At 42.0% G+C, this 17,028-nt stretch overlaps 1 long non-coding RNA gene across 1 annotated transcript in view; it reads right to left on the bottom strand.

Annotated features, from left to right (window-relative positions):
- LOC122551362 (uncharacterized) overlaps nucleotides 1-13,259 on the bottom strand; it is an 87,826-nt gene extending 74,567 nt beyond the window's left edge. Inside the window, exon 1 of the long non-coding RNA XR_006312083.2 lies at nucleotides 13,162-13,259. This is a non-coding gene — a long non-coding RNA (uncharacterized LOC122551362). The remainder of the gene's footprint in view (nucleotides 1-13,161) is intronic.
- Nucleotides 13,260-17,028: the final 3,769 nt, after the last annotated feature.

Genomic DNA, 17,028 nt, shown 5'->3' with positions numbered 1-17,028 from the left:
TTAATTTCTCACTATCATATTTATTCCATTTTGTACTAGCAAAGCCACTGCATCATTCTGCCCTTCTGCCTGGCCTTTTGTAAAATCACAGCTATTATCAGTTCTGAAGAAGGCACATTGAACATGAAATGTCAACTCTGCTTTCCCTCTACAGATGTTGAGTTCCCTCGACCTGCTGAGTTTCTCCAGCAACTTTTGTTTCATTTTCGATCATCCACCGTTCTTTGTTTGGTTTTACCTGAATAATTAGTTCCCAGTTTCAATCTGTATTGGATGAAGGTCAAATCCTTTAACCTCTCATTGCATAGTTAATTAACTTCTCTATCCTGAATGCTACATATATTTAAGTTTAAAAAGCCACCAACTTTGGCTTTTTACCCTTTGACTCTGTAGTTTTTCCTGTACACTCTGCAAGTTCCTGTCCCATTCCAGGTATCATAACCTGAATAGCTGCCCTGCGTTGCTAGCATATCTTTTTGCTTTGTAAAACTATGTATTGTTCATTTTGTCATTTGTGGTTATAGTCAATGTGTTGGTTGATACAGTTCCAGTTGGAATGCCATGCTTCTAGAAATTCTCATGCGTGTCTCTGTTTGTCTTGTCCTAGGATGGATGTGTTGCCCCATTCCAACCGGAACTTTATCAACAAACACATTTACTTAGATCCCATTTACCAACCTCTGAGAAAAAGAACAGGAAATGACATCACCATAGGAAATGACACCACCAAGGAAACTCAAACATATAAACAGAAATTGGGCTACACCACCAGTGCTTCATTCGGAGGCTCACTGAAGATGTTGCCTAGCATGGTGACAAGACGTCTGAAAATGAACCTTTTGGCTCAGCGAGCATGCGTACATCCAGAATACATGAGTTAATTAGCTAAAGGTAAGTATACATACTTAACAATTGGGCATGGTTCACCAATATTAATTAATTAAAGCAACGTGATGGCCTAGTGGTATTATCGCTAGACTATTAATCCAAGAAGATTAGCTAATGTGTGGCATGGTGGATCAGTGATTAGCACTGCTGCCTCAAAGCACCAGGGATCCAGGCATGATTCTAGCCTTGGCAACTGACAGTGTGGAGTTTGGACGCTCTCCCTGTGTCTGTGTAGATTTCCTCCCAAAGTCCAAAGATGTGCAGGCTAGGTTAATTAGCCATACTAAATTGTCCTCTGGTGTCCAGGATATGCAGGTTAGGTGCATTAGCCACAGTAAAATGCCAGGTTATAGGGGGAGGAGCTGGGTCTGAGTGAGATGCTCTTCAGAGGGTGTATGTGGTCATGATAGGCTGAATGGTCTCTTCCTGCATCCTCGGAATTCTGTGATTATTAGATTCTTTTTCTGGTCCATCTTCCATTGGGAGAAAATGGCTGTCAGATTACTGTCCTCTGCCCCTTGCTGATATACCTTATTTCTAGGGTCAGGTAGTTTAAACGGTGTCATAGAGTCATAGAGAAAATCAGCACAGAAACAGAATCTTCAGTCCAACTCGTCCATGCTCATCAGATATCCTAAATAAATCTAGTCCCATTTACCAGCATTTGGTCGTATCTCTCTAAATCCTTCCATATGCCTTTTAAATGCCGTAATTGTACCAACCTCCTCCACTTCCTCTGAATAGGCCTTAGCCTATTCAGTCTCACCCTATAGCTCAAACCTTCCAACCCTGACATCATTCTTGTAAATCCTTTCTGAACCCTTTCAAGTTTCACAAAATCCTCCCTATAAGAGGGAGATCAGAATTGCATGTGGCATTCCAATAGTGACCTAATCAATGTTCTGTACAGCCACAACATGACCTCCCAACACCTATATTCAATATCCTGACCAATAAAGGCGAACATACCAAACACATTCTTCATTATCTTATCTATCTGTGACTCCACTTTCAAGGAACAATGAACCTGCACTCCAAGGTCTCTTTGTTCAGCAACACTCCTCAGGACCTCACCATTAAGTGTATACATTCTGCTCTGATTTGCCTTTCCAAAATGCTAACACCTCGCAATTATCTAAATTAAACTCCATCTGCCACTCCTCAGCCCATTGGCCCATCTGATAAAGATCCCATTGTACTCAGAGGTAACCTTCTTCGTTATCCATTACATCTCCAATTTTGGTGTCATCTGCAAACTTACCAACTATGCCTCCTATTTTCACATCCAAATTATTTATATAAATGATGAAAAGCAGTGGGCCCAGCATGATCCTTGTGGCACACCACTGGTCACAGGCCTCCAGTCTGAAAAACAACCCTACACCACCACCCTCTGACTTCTACCTTCAAGCCAGTTCTGTATTGAAATGGCTAGTTCTCCCTTTATTCCATACAATTTAACCTTGCTCACCAGTCTACCATGAGGAAGCTTGGCAAACACCTTACTGAAGTCCATCTAGGTCGTATCCACTGCTCTGCCCTTATCAATCCTCTTTGTTGCTTCTTTAGAATTGATCAATTATCTGAATCCTTCTGCCCAATGGTCCTAAATAGTTCTTCACAACATTGGATGACTATTGTCACCTTGACCAACTCAATTTGAAAGTTAGTTTTCAATCTTTCGAAGAACAAAACCAACTTATTTTCAAAAACACTCATTCGCTATGCAGGGCTGGTGTTTATAGATATTATCTCGGTGCTGCAAATGTGCAGAGGAAGCTGCAAATGCATATTCTTAAATTGGCAAAACTTTGGCAGAACATCTTATAAGTAAGTAGAATCTGTAAAGAATTAGGAATCGATGTACAGAGATCACCAAAGGCCAATGGATAGGTACAAAATCTAATTTAAAAGGCTGATGACATATTGACTTTAATGTCAAGAATGCTGGAATACAAAGAGATAGAAGTTAAATTAAACCTGCTCGGAGATCTGGTGAGAACTAGTTTGCAGTACTACATTCAGTGCTAGGTACTGCACATAGCCTTGGAGATTGTCTAATACAAATTCATCAGAATGATTCCAGAGCGACAAGGTCAATTTGTGAACAGAGGCTTCACAGGCAAATCTTGGATTGGATTTAATCAACAGTTAAAAAAAATGAGATATTACAGATGACAAAGGAGTTGATAGGGTAGATAGAGAAAGTATTTCTTCTGGTGGTCATGTCCAGCACAAGCAGGTATATTCTTAAAATTAGAGAGTATGTACCACAATGGTGATCTCTGAGTCATTAACAATGTTTCCTCCAAAGTGTTCATAAACTGAGCCATGTAAAGGCACCGTGCAGTGCACTCACGTATCATCCTTGCGAGACATTGACCATTGTTTAAAGGCAATGTACAATGAGATAAGTAAGCGTGTAGCATAAAAAGTTTAGATAAATTATTGATAAACAGTCTCATCAGGTTTTGCTGGTGTGTTCCGAGCTGATTGTGTCACTGATTTCTGTTGTTAAACTATTATTGTAGGACTGATTACATCATTTTACCACTTAACGTAAAGTAGGTCTTGGCCTGCTTGGAGACGATCTCTGATTTCTCTGAGAAGTAAAAACTAACTCCAGCCAAAGATTCCCTCACCATCTAACCCCATTTCCAACTCAGTGATATACACTGGGATCCATTCTACTGATGAAAGCAGTTTTGCACATTTTTGGTATTCAAGCCCAAATATTAAACAACAATTGCCCAGCTAATTGGGAATATAAAATGACCATTGATGCTTAGAAGTGGCTGGGGCACTGATGCGGGCACAGAGTTGGACAAATTCTGTGAGGAAAACTTATTTCTTATACTCAATTTAGAACACCTGAACAAAACACTCGAAGCAAAGGTTTCACTCTCAGACTACTCTAGATAGAAGGCTTGCTTTCACAGAACTTGTATCAATTGCACACAAAAATCCTAAAGTCAAGTTAGGCGATCATTGACCAAACTGATATGGTTGAAGAATATTTCAATTCTTCGAGATCAGCGACCTGCCCGTGGGCACTTCAGTTTTCTCCGAGTGTATGTTTTGCGCCCAGCAGTCATTTTGGTTTGTGTAAGGCCTGATAATGTTACATTGCTCTTGGACCTCCCCTTAGGTTATTTATTATGCAAAAGAACAATAAAGTTTCACAAAAGGGTGGGGTGCAATAATTGACCCTCAGATTAGGAGAAAGAGTTTATATTTGATTCATGGCTTTTGAATACACTCACAAACAGTAGTTAACAAAGTTTCATAAAGCTAATGACTATCGTTGTCAGGAATTTGTACTTGATTTACACATTCGTGGGTTTTACATTGTGGTTTTATGTTGCTTAATTAAGTTGCAGAGCAGTTTCAACATGTACACTGTTTTTATTCAGATATGTACCTAACTGATGTCTTTTTGGAGTCTCGGCAGCTCAAATTCTTGCTCTAAGGACAATAAGCAGTTGCCTGTGCTGACTGTTTATCTGATGCCAGCCAGAAACTAATTTGTCTGCCTGGTGCTTGCAGCTTTTTTCTGTTTCTGCTTTCAGATTTCTTCCTCTTGCATCTTTTTCTGTGTGTTTTTTAAGCATCTCTGTGCCTGCTCCTAATGTTGCTGCTTTCAATCTTGGAGTGTTATGATTATGTGACTCTAATCAAACATAGCACCTGTTAATTGTTTTATATACTTCTGGCTGGTTTTGCTGATGTTTCCTGGAAGGAGGTACAGTATAACAAAAGCAAAATACTGCTGATACTGGAGATCTGAAAGACTGGCAACATCTACAGATAGAGAAACAGAGTACCAAGCAATGACTATCTCCAACAAGAGAGAATTATCATCCCTTGACATTCATTGACATTATCACTGCTGAATATCCCACTATGAACATCCTTGAGGATAACATTGATCAGAAACTGGACTGAACCAAGTGTATAAATACCGTGGCTACAAGAAAAGGACAGAGGAACTCTACAACGAGTCATTCACCTCCTGTCTCTCCAAAGCCAATCCACCATCTACAAGATGTAAGTCAGGAATGTGATAAGAAAAGTATCACTTCTTGGATAGGAGCAGCTCCAACAACGCTCAAGTAGCACAACACCATCTAGCACAAGCAACATGCCTGATTGACACCTTACCTACTCCCTTCACCTCTGATTCACTGCAGCAGCATAATGTACCATCTACAAAATGTTGTGCCTTTACTTAACAAGACACCTTCAACAACATCTTCTAACCCCATGACTTCTACCATTTAGAGGGATAAGGAACTTAAGGGGCTATCACCACCTGCATGCTCCCTCTAAGTGACACACCATCCTGACTTGGAAATATATCACTGGCTCTTCAGTACTCGTGATTCAACCAGCTGGAATTCGCTTTCCTAATAGTGCTGTGCATGTCCCAACACCACATGGATTGCAGCAATTCAAAGAGGCAGCTCACCACCACCTTTGCCCTGACAATTGAAGATGGGCAATAAATGCTGGCACAACCAGGCAAGCACAAATAAAATGATGCAGAAGTTAACATTTTGAGTCAAATATGATTCTTTATCAGAACTGAATTAGTTTTGAGAAGATTTGTAGCTCAGGTTGAGGTTCTGGATGTAGGTTTGCCCGCTAAGCTGGAAGGTTCATTTTCAGATGTTTAATCACCATACTAGGTAGCATCTTCAGTGAGCCTCTGGGTGAAGCATTGCTGATGATTCCTGCTTTCTATTTATATGTTTGGGATTTTTGGGGTTGGTGATGTCATTTCCTGTGGTGATGTCATTTCCTATGGTGATATCATTTCCTATTCTTTTTATCAGGGGATGGTAAATCGGGTCTAAGTCAATGAGTTTGTTGATAGAGTTATCAATATCAGGAAATGACATCACGATAGGAAATAACATCACCACAGGAAATGACATCACCAACCCAAAGAAACCCAAACATATAAATAGAAAGCAGGAATCATCAGCAATGCTTCATCCGGAGGCTCACTCAAGATGTTACTGAGTATGGTGACGAAACGTCTTAAAATGAACCTTCCAGCTCAGCGAGCAAACTTAGATTCAAAATGTTAACTCTGTTTCCCCACAAATACTGCCAGACATGTTGAGATTCTCTAACACTTTCTGTTTTTATTTATAGCATGTTACATATGTCTGTATTAAATTTGATCAATTATAGCTCACACTTATAGCTCATTCTATAAATGTCTGAACATTTCCCGCAAGTCTCACTGCATTTTACATTTTGGTAAGTTCAGCAAATGTGACCACTTTGCAGTGAATCTTTGAGTCCTCAGTCTTAGCATAAAATTGTAACAATGATGGTTGCACCATTAGTTGCAACTCAGTGTTCTATTCTATCCCTGACATAACTCCTCTTAATGAGTGCACATTATTTTCTAGCCTCAGCCATTTATTTTTCCAATAGGATTTTTCCTTAATTTCCCTACTTTTTGGTTCAAATACTTGGCTTTTACATGACACTTTGTCGAAATATCTTCAGTAATCTCAGCACATGTGGGCTTGAACCTGTACTCCATACTAGGGCAATATGGTCAGTGGTATTAATCCCTCTAAGACACATGGCCTTGTCAGGAAATAACAAGCCATGTATAAACAACTTTCCCTTTGGATGTACACGTAAATAACAATATTAAAAGGAACATGCTGTGAAACAAGCAGATCATGCACAGCATAGAGAAATTAGAATGAACTGGCCACATTTCCCCAGGAGATGTAATTACAATCATAAACTCATATCCGGCCTCATTGGAGAACATCTGGCAAAGTGCAAGCCCCGTTAGGTGTCTCATTCAGATCACCCACTCAATATCTCTTTTGGGTTTAGTCTGAGCTGGTTTGTAGATAAATTCAGCAAGAAGCAATAGAAAGGGAAATGGATAAGCTTGCACTGTAAATAAATCAACAAAATGCTCTAAGGTGCAATGCTACCTTTCTTGAGTGATGTAGGGTGTAGGGACAAGGTACCAATAATCACACAGCACCTACAATCTCCTTCTGTATTTATGTAACGTGGCTTGTGCTGAATTCTTTGGAATAAGGTCCCTATGCCAAGTGCCATGTAAAGGTATTCCATGACCCTCCTTGTTGGAGTGCTTCATGCCCCATGTCATGAAAACTATGCTAAACTGTCATTTATGAGTAATACAAATGCTGACAGCTCACATTACTAAGGACCTGTACTGTTTTTTATATTCCACATTTATGTCCTTTAGAAGCATGACCAAAGGATATACCGGCAGCAGGGATTATCATCATTATTACTGCAGTCCAACAAAGGTGCAAAGAAATTGAGGAGGAACAGATGTACCAGCAAGCCCCAGAAACAGCAGCAATCTCCAGTGGTTATCGAACAGTCTCCACATGAACAGGTTGCAGCGCAAGGTTCCCTCAGGATATGGAGGAGATGGAATAGGTCCAAAGTCTAGTCCTTAATGCAGTTTCCGTCCAGATGAGCAAGGCACAGTGTTGCCACAGATTGAAGATACCCTGGGAAACTGTCACAGAACTGCTGAAGCAAGACCTGCAATCTGAAGGTTATTCTATTACTAGGTTCTGTCAAGGTGAAAACTGTGCGAAAGTGGGTATTGCAGATGCTGGAGATTACAGCCAAGATTAGAGTGGTGCTGGAAAAGCACAGCATCTGAAGAGCAAGAAAATCAACGTTTCGGGCAAACACCCTTCATCAGGAATGCTTATCTCCTCTGCATCTGGCTGCTTCTAATGAACTACTAGGGACTCATGTGGAATCTCTCAAACCTCAATCCACAAAAATATCCAGGCTGTTATTGATGCTATTTGTGCCAAATCAGACTGATTCATCTTGTTTCTCCATGAGGAGGTCAGTGCTGCAGCCCAGGCAGGAGGATTTGCCAACATAGCTGTCTTCCCCAAGGTGCAGGGTTCTGTAGTCTGTATGTATATCATGCTGAGCAGAGAATTTCATAATGTAGCTGACTTCATCAATAGAATTGAATTCCATCAATGTGCAAATCATCTCTGATCATTGGTACCATATCTTAGAAATGTGTGTCACGTACCTTGAAAGCTGCCACGATGCCTCCCTCCTTGAGAAGTCCCATGTTCCTGCTTTGTCTCAAGGGCCTGATGCTTTACCAGAAAGATTATTGAGAGACCAGATCTACCGTCTGAGACCATGGCTGATGATTCTGTTGACCAACCCTTGTGGATCAGTCTGGGGCCCTTGCAGCACAGTTCAGACAGAGTGAATCACATAATCCTAACATACTTTCTGCAAGAGCTTTTAATGTACAGCTTGTCCTGTATACACATTCTCTTCACACTAGGCTCAGGCTATTAATGTTCTGTAGCTCTTTCTGCTTAATCCTGTGACTGACATTATTGTCACAACATCATACACTGTCATTATAATCATTCTGATGTAATCCTTTGGCTCTACAACACCTGAAGAAGTTTTTACATTGTGTTCACATGGAATTGTTTGTTGCATTCATCTATCACCAACTCCAAACTGGAGCAGGCAAAGAGAGAATATGATGGACACTGGAGAGCAGGGGAAGTGGCAGCAGCATTTCAAGGAGAAAAATGAAAACATCGAGCAGGAAGAACATTGTTTTCTGCACGGTACAGCCCTGCAGCATCAAGTCCAATGAACCAGAGGGCATGTAATTGATACCCAGCTCCAGTAGGTAAGAGCTGAGTGCCATGATCATTCATTCACTGCTGGTGGCCAATGATACCAATCTGTTGACAGAAACAAATGCAGTTTCTGGTTGTTTGTTCTTCGTTCACTTTTACTGATTAAAAGTGAATGCTCACAACTGCTTGAAGGCTTTTGAGTATGTGATGGTTCTACATGGAATGATGGGAAAATATTAGGCCGCATCTGCAATACCCACTTTCGCACAGTTTTCACCTTGACAGAACCTAGTAATAGAATAACCTTCAGATTGCAGGTCTTGCTTCAGCAGTTCTGTGACAGTTTCCCAGGGTATATTCAATCTGTGGCAACACTGTGCCTTGCTCATCTGGACGGAAACTGCATTTAGGACTAGACATTGGACCTATTCCATCTCCTCCATATCCTGAGGGAACCTTGCGCTGCAACCTGTTCATGTGGAGACTGTTCGATAACCACTGGAGATTGCTGCTGTTTCTGGGGCTTGCTGGTACATCTGTTCCTCCTCAATTTCTTTGCACCTTTGTTGGACTGCAGTAATAGTGATGATAATCCCTGCCGCCGGTATATCCTTTAGTCATGCTTCTAAAGGACATAAATGTGGAATATAAGAAACAGTACAGGTCCTTAGCAATATGAGTTGTCAGCACTGGATAATGGGGAAAGAGTAGCACTCCCTTAGACAGAGTTCTAAGATGGAATCAGGCTACGGATAGGTAACCTGTGCAATTTTGTTCTTAACTAACAATTCATTTATGAATGTGCACTTGTATTTGCAATGAGTGTCAGCAATGTGTGTCTGAGAAATATTTCTTTTTCATTTCCCTCTCCCTATGTGTATGGTGAAGGGCAGTACTTAAGCTGGTGTAAGGCTGGGTTTTAGGAATGGCTCTAGTGCAAGAATGCCAGGAAGTTCCAGTAGCAGTGAATACTAGTGAGAGGGGAGACAAGATGAAAGGAATACTGCAGTGCACAGCTAATAAAACAAGTTTCAGAAGATAGCGTGAGAAATCTCACTCCATGAAACTCACCAAAATTAACACTTAGCCAATTCCTGCTAAATTCCAGTTCCTTGTTTTGGCCTGTTCCTGACCCACTGAACTGATTTCTTTCTCACACAACTCTGTTTTTTCCTCCCCTTATGCAGCATCATCCGTCTTCCATCTATGGCTCTCCTCCTGCCCTATGCTGCTTCAATAGTTTCATGTTTCTTGGTCCTAACCATCTCCATGGATGTATAATTCCTCGACATATTTATCTATAACCAGGATGGCCTGAGACCTGAGAAGCCTATCTAATCTCCATCCACTGCCATCCTCCTTCACCTGGCTGAACATGTGAGCTTGTTCTCACATTAAATAACACCTCCTTCAACACCAAATCATCCTCAAATAATTGGCGTTGCTATGGTGGCCCACCCTGCTCCTATCTACGCCTGTCTTATTTGTGGAACAAATGACACATTTCTCATTCCAGTTCTACTCAGGACTTCAACTTCTTTTTTGGTTCAGTTCTGATGAAAGGTCACAGACCTGAAAGGTTAACTCTGTTTCTCTATCTATATGTACTGTCTGACCTCCTGAGTATTGCCAATATTTCTGTTTCAATTATAATCATTTTAAAGTTAGGTCAACCTGAAATGGCTCCCAACTGTTTCTTTGGAAAACGATATTGGTTCCTCATATTGGTGACAGTCTATCTGGTGATATTGTGCTTGAATTTGCTGCGACCAGATCTGACCTGGACATGTTTCCATGTTCAACGTGATAGTGCAGAATTGGCAACCACTGGTCATGATTAATGGTCTCTTTTGAAATTGGAGGCCAATAAAATGCTTGCAGTTGCTTCAAGAAGCACTGCAAGGTTTTGGAATTGTTGAACAAAAAGTAAAAATTTCTTCAATGTTGTACAGCAGAGGGATTAACATCAGAATGATGTATAATGACAGTGTATGACTTTGTGCCAATAATATCAGTCACAGGATTAAGTAGTAAGAGCTACAAAACAGTAATAGCCTGAGCCTAGTGTGAAGAGAATGTGTGTACAGAACAAGCTGTACGTATAAAGTTCTTGCAGAAAATTCTATGAAATCTAGCAACATTGAAAGTCTAAATCGAGTTAAGCTCCAAACACACAACTAAATATATCCTGACAATGCAAACATAAAACAAAAAATTCTGTAAGGGTTCAATTGGCCTGACAGTGTCTATGGCCAAGAAATTGAAGAGTTAATGTGTCAGGGGCAGAGCCTTTATCAAAGGTGAGAAGATGTGCACAGATGCATAATTATATTAAACAAAATGGTTTAGTTTAGGTGGGTTTGGAACAGATACAAACAGCCAAAACATAGATGATAGCAATTGTGTTGAATTGCAGACAATTCTGCAAGACTGTATTTGAATAAAATTCTCAGGATTTCTCAAGTTAAAATATAACAGAAGGATGATTAGATGACATTACAGTGTGGAAACAGGCCCTTCGGCCCAACAAGTCCACACCGACCCGCCAAAGCGAAACCCACCCATACCCCCTACATTTACCCCTTACCTAACACTACGGGCAATTTAGTATGGCCAATTCACCTGACCTGCACATCTTTGGACTGTGGGAGGAAACCGGAGCACCCGGAGGAAACCCACGCAGACACGGGGAGAACGTGCAAACTCCACACAGTCAGTCGCCTGAGTCGGGAATTGAACCCGGGTCTCAGGCGCTGTGAGGCAGCAGTGCTAACCACTGTGCCACCGTGCTTGGCTCTAAGAGAGGGGACAATACAGATATATGTATTAGATATTTAAAAAGAGAAATTATTGTCGAATGGTGTAACAGAAAGGGTTAATTTCAACTAAACAATAAAGAGACAGGCAAAATATAGTGAACAACAATGCAAACAAAATAGAAATACACGCAAGCAAATAAGCTTAGGCCAATAAATGTAACTTATGTAGCGCAAACATGAAAAACAGGAGGTGGTTAAACATCAGAAGTGATATTAGCATGAGATAACAGAGTCATGAAAGAAAGAAATCAAAGCAAATAATAGAAGTTACAAGACATGTGGAATTTATGAATAGCTGAAGGAGGTGTCGGATGAGACAGGCACAAATGGAGTATGAAGAACTGATAAAGTAAGGCAGATGCCAGCATGTCGGCATCATAGGAGAAAGGAAAAGAAGCAGGTCAATATCATGTGTTTCAATCAGCTGCCAGCATGGATTTCAAATAAAAAGTCTCCATTACAAACATCACCAACGCCCCTGCAACTCTAGCCCGTATGTCAGCAGCACATTGGTGTGTAATGAGACGATGAATTGAAGTAGTAGATGGCTGGAAGATAAGATTGCATTTTTGGCCAGAAGAAAGGGCTTTACACAATTTTATCTAAATGATCAGTCACCCCATAAGAGAGGAGGCTTGACTGTAAGCAGAAAGTTCAATGAGGTCTGGAACATTGACAGATAAATTGCCAAGTTCCTTGGAAGGAGTATTGAGGGCCTACCGAAAGAGATGAATCAGTTGGAACTCTGGGCCATGGACTGCAGTCTGTTGGGTAAATCACATTTCAACATGATGAGAGAAGGAAGATGGCACAATAGATACCAGAAGTTGTTCTCTGTTTGAGTTTTGTGTTCCTTGGTACACTACACAGGTAGTAAAGGACAGGGAAGAGGTCACTCTTTGGGCAAGGGGCAGGAAGCCCTCAAGCATGAGCCACCACAGGCAGTAGGGGCCTCAGATAAGGATGAATCATCCCCAGACTGTGGTTCTCAGAACATGGCAGCAATGCCAGGAAACGTCTAACAGCTGTACTCAAATTGTCAAGAAGAGTAAATACGTTTGCTGAGTGACCGAAGCAGTGAAACCTCTGCTTTAATTAATGGTTGGCTTGCTCTGTGATGCTGGTGACACCATGGTTTTCACTGAACACTCTCTGACTTCGGTGGGATGGGAGAAAGGAGCCAATGAGTCACATGTGGGAGAAGTGGGGTTTGGGGGGAGATATGTGTGGGGCGTGTGGGGGTCCAGAGGGTTGTTGTGAGGTGTTGGTGCTGCTGGTCCTTGAGCTCCTGTCCTGCAGGCCTGAAGACAGTCAGTAATGCCGCCTCTCACAGGGTGAAGGCATTATGGTTGCTGCCAGCATGGCAGCCATCTCCTGAAAGGAAAACACTTGGTGTATTTGAGTCCAACTGCTTGGTGACAGACTGATCATCCTTACAGTTGTGTTAAAATTCCCTGTTAACCCTGAGCCCCACCGCACCGTTTAGGAGTTACTATCCTGGCAAATTGATATACCCCTTCATCTTGGTCACTCTGTGCTCAGGGAGAAGACAGTGAAGAGCCCTCTCTTCCTATCGATGATTTCTGTCACCTCCCTGGTTCTTCTAGGAATGGAAAACTGATGCATAATGTTACTATTGTGTTCTTGCCCAGGAGGTTCCTTTGATGTAGAAAAAATGGCAATCACAATTGTTTTACAGCCATTTTGTCACCCTTGCCTGGCTTAAGCTTCCACGTTGAGATATAGGAGGTGACATAAGTCCATCAACAAATTCCTTTATGGAATATTCTTACCTTAGGCACTGCTCTGACTGACTTCCCTGGAAGAGAGATTGCTCTCTCAGTTTCCTCCTCTCTGTGTCAAAAGCAGCACAATGGAATAAGGACACTGCAGATGCTGAGAATCTGAAATGAAATCAGAAACTGCTGGAAATGCTCAGCATGTGAGGAGAGAGTAACATTAAGAGCTAGAATATTCCAGGTAGTTTAAGAATGGCCATAAAAACAGAAAGACTGACAAAATGGTGCAGGATAATGGGTGCTTGCTCACTTCTGATGTTTGTAGATCAAAAGGTTAATTGGGCTATTTCCTTATGCAATTAAATGCCTCTTCTCATTTCTGCAGTATTTTGTTCATATTGGGAGGGCCCTTCATTATTAAGCTGTGGTTGGGGGCGGGGGGAGGTTGCTGCAAGGTGAAGCCTAGAAGTCTTCTGGGGTGGGGTGGTGGAGAGGGCGGGCTCCTTTATCGATTCTCCATGGCCCTCATGAAGAACTCCGATGCCAAAAGCTGCCTCTCTGCCTACGCCTCCTAGCACAGGGCCCTCCCAGTCCCAGTTGCTGGAACATTCTGTCCCCAGTGTCCCCCTACTCCAGAGGTCCGTCTTCAAGGGCCATTAGTGAACCTGTTCCCTGCAGCCCTAGCCCCAGCAATGGCCAGCACAACTTGTTGAATGACCTTCTAAGTAGCCCCACGACAGGAGCTTCTTTGCCTCATGATGCTGGTCCTTAATGAGTGAGGAAAGACATTGCTTGTAGGGTTTGTTGACAATTTTGCTCTCCTGGAATTGTATCATCCTGTTCACTTTAATGAATTCACACACATTCAGCTGCATGCTGTATGTCAAAAGATCATGAAATAGGAACAGGAGTAGGGCCATTCAGCCCAATTATGCTAGGTCTGCCATTCAATGATTAGATTAGATTAGATTGGATTACTTACAATGTGGAAACAGGCCCTTCGGCCCAACAAGTCCACACCGCCCCGCCGAAGCGCAACCCACCCATACCCCTACCCCTACATTTACATTTACCCCTTACCTAACACTACGGGCAATTTAGCATGGCCAATTCACCTGACCTGCACATCTGTGGACTGTGGGAGGAAACCGGAGCACCCGGAGGAAACCCACACAGACACGGGGAGAACGTGCAAACTCCACACAGTCAGTCGCCTGAGGCGGGTATTGAACCCGGGTCTCTGGCGCTGTGAGGCAGCAGTGCTAACCACTGTGCCACCGTGCTGCCCACAATGAGATTATGGCTGATCAGATGTGGGTTTCACTCCATCTATCTGACTATATCTGCACAATCTTTGACTTCCTTGTAGATCACAAATCTGTCTAATTCAGGTTGAATATATCCAGCCTCCCTGCTCTCGATGGATATTCACCTAGCTGGATGCACAACATTTTTCAGAGGTATGACCGGCAGCTCCATGCACGCTGCAAAACCTCACATATACCTTTGTAGCGACACTACATTTACCCTGATGTCGGTATTTTTGAGCTTCTACATGTGCAGTAACACTTTTCCAGATCAGTGATCCTGTGAGCTCTGTCTGAGGGTTAGTTATGCATTGCTATTTAGTTACATTCACGCAAAGTTATGCTAAAAGTCAATTCATTCCAGACTGGAATAAAACGAAGAACTGCAGCTGCTGGAGATTCTGAAATAAACACAGAAATTGCTGACGGAACTCAGCAGGTCTGGCAGCATCAGTGGAGAGGAAGCAGAGTTAATGTTTTGGGTCCAGCGACACTTCTTCAGAATGTTAACTCTGCTTTCTTCTCACAGATGCTGTCAACATGCTGAGTTCTGCCAACAATTTCTGTTTGCTTTTTACTCCAGCCTAGACTTACTTCTGAAGGATCAAGATGCCAGCTTACTTTATGAGATAGTTGCTCCAATGGTGCACTTTTATACTGAATGTGTCTGTGCTTCCATGAACATTTTTTTTAACACATCTAATCAAATGCAATTAATAGCTTTTTTTATAACTAGGGCAAGTCTCAATAGATGATAACAAATCATTAAAGATATCTGTCACTTCCAGTTAGTTACAAAAAAAGGTTCAATTTTATGCACCTATTATAAGGTCAGATAAGGTCAGGTACTCTCAGCCTTGGAGCTTGATGAGGTGGTTTCGGGGGAGATGTGTGTTTCGCCATGGAGGTACTGATAATCCTGGTGAGATCTGCAATACACAAGCCAGAGAAGGCATGTGGTTAGTGATGTGCGATGGATGACACTGACAGTGGGGTTAATGTGAAAGGTATACCGGAATGAATAATGGACTTTACTCAATTGATGGACATGGATGCCTCAGCATCCTATAGGAATATTCATGGTCATCCTTCTGTGGGAGCAAGGATTCTCTCTTCGTAGGGGCTGAGGAGTCTGATGTTGAATGACCCTCTTCCCTATTATGGTCGCCATCTTCCTGGGCTAAAGAAAAGCGAAGAATTGCGTGAGATACAAATGGTTGGCATGGGCATTAATCCTGGTGTAGACGCGGGAAAGCTGTCCAAAGAGAGTGAGCAAACTGCACAGAATCTGTTCAGGGTTAATGGTGTGGTAGGTGATGGTGGGTGAAAATGAATAATGGAAGTTGTTGCAGGCAGCAGTGAGAGTGGCAGAGCATGAGCCTTGGTTGGGGGTTGGGTGCAGTAGCAGGGATAGAGTGACTGAGGTTTCAGAGAAATGTCTGGCGAAGTGGAGAAGCACATTAGCCTTCATATAGCCCTGCTGGTTGTTCCTCTGTACCACTGAGAGCTTACTGACCTGGGTGGCAACATGGGACAAGCTTGCCAGGGGTTGGGCATTGTGTCTCCTCTGCCAGTTTTCCAGGAAGCTGACATCCATCCTATGCACCAGGATGTCCTATCAGAGAGTTGCAGTTCCATGCTCCCTCTTCTCTGACAGTTTCTGAATCCGCCCATAAATGAGCAGGGCAGCTTCAGACCGCTAATACTCAGCCTTTTAAAGAAATGTGGGTACTATAGATGATGGTGATGAGTGGGCACTTTCATGAAGCAAACATATGAAACATGCATTTTATCGGCTAAATGCATATCCCCAGTTCCAATATCAAACTGGCCCAGAATTGAAAGATCAAGTCTTCACTTGTTCTTCAAATAGTTGCACTTGAATTGTGTCTTGTCTTGAACCACAGGGTGTTTGCATGTACATTCAAACTACTATTGTTTTCAGGAAAGATTAATGTTTTGAAAAGGTCAGCTCATACCTTACTTAGCAAGCAAAAATGCATGCTGTATTTTTTTCCATTGGGAAACCGAGATGCTATGCCAAAGATTACATTGTAAGTGTGTACTGGGAAGAAAAGACGATTAGTGAGAAGAACCAAATTTGCAAGTAGTGACTAAGTAGCCACAAAATTGAGTTCTAAACCCCACAAACTTATGAAAAAGAGAAGCCTGAGGGATGCCATAACTTTCATACTTGTGAAGGAATACACTATGATCATGCGAATCTAAACAGACTGCAATTGTATGTTACATATTATGACAAGAAAATGTACTTTCAAGCCCTAACTTGCACTATCTGTTCCTCTATCTCTCTTTCTGACCCACAATCATTCCCAGTTAAGCTCAATTTTAACATTCTCGAGCATGTTTGACAGACCCTCCAATGCCTTATTCCTCCTTATCACAATAACCTCGAGAAACGACAAGCTATCTAATTTCTTTTTGAATATTTTGAACATCCCTGATTTCAACCACTCCATCATTGATGGCCATGCCATAAGCTGTCAGGGCCCTGAGATTTAGGTTTCACTTCTAAAATCTCTCCATCTCTCCAACTCATTTCCTTCCTTAAGACACACCTTAATATCCACATATTGAACAAGTCCTTTGGATG

The sequence above is a fragment of the Chiloscyllium plagiosum genome, unplaced genomic scaffold (genome assembly GCF_037043375.1).
Source record: "Chiloscyllium plagiosum isolate Xiang-an unplaced genomic scaffold, Cpla_swu_hap1 HiC_scaffold_1, whole genome shotgun sequence".
NCBI classification, from domain to species: domain Eukaryota; kingdom Metazoa; phylum Chordata; class Chondrichthyes; order Orectolobiformes; family Hemiscylliidae; genus Chiloscyllium; species Chiloscyllium plagiosum.
Note: the sequence above shows the minus strand (reverse complement) of the source record. Positions and strands in the feature narration are given on the sequence as shown.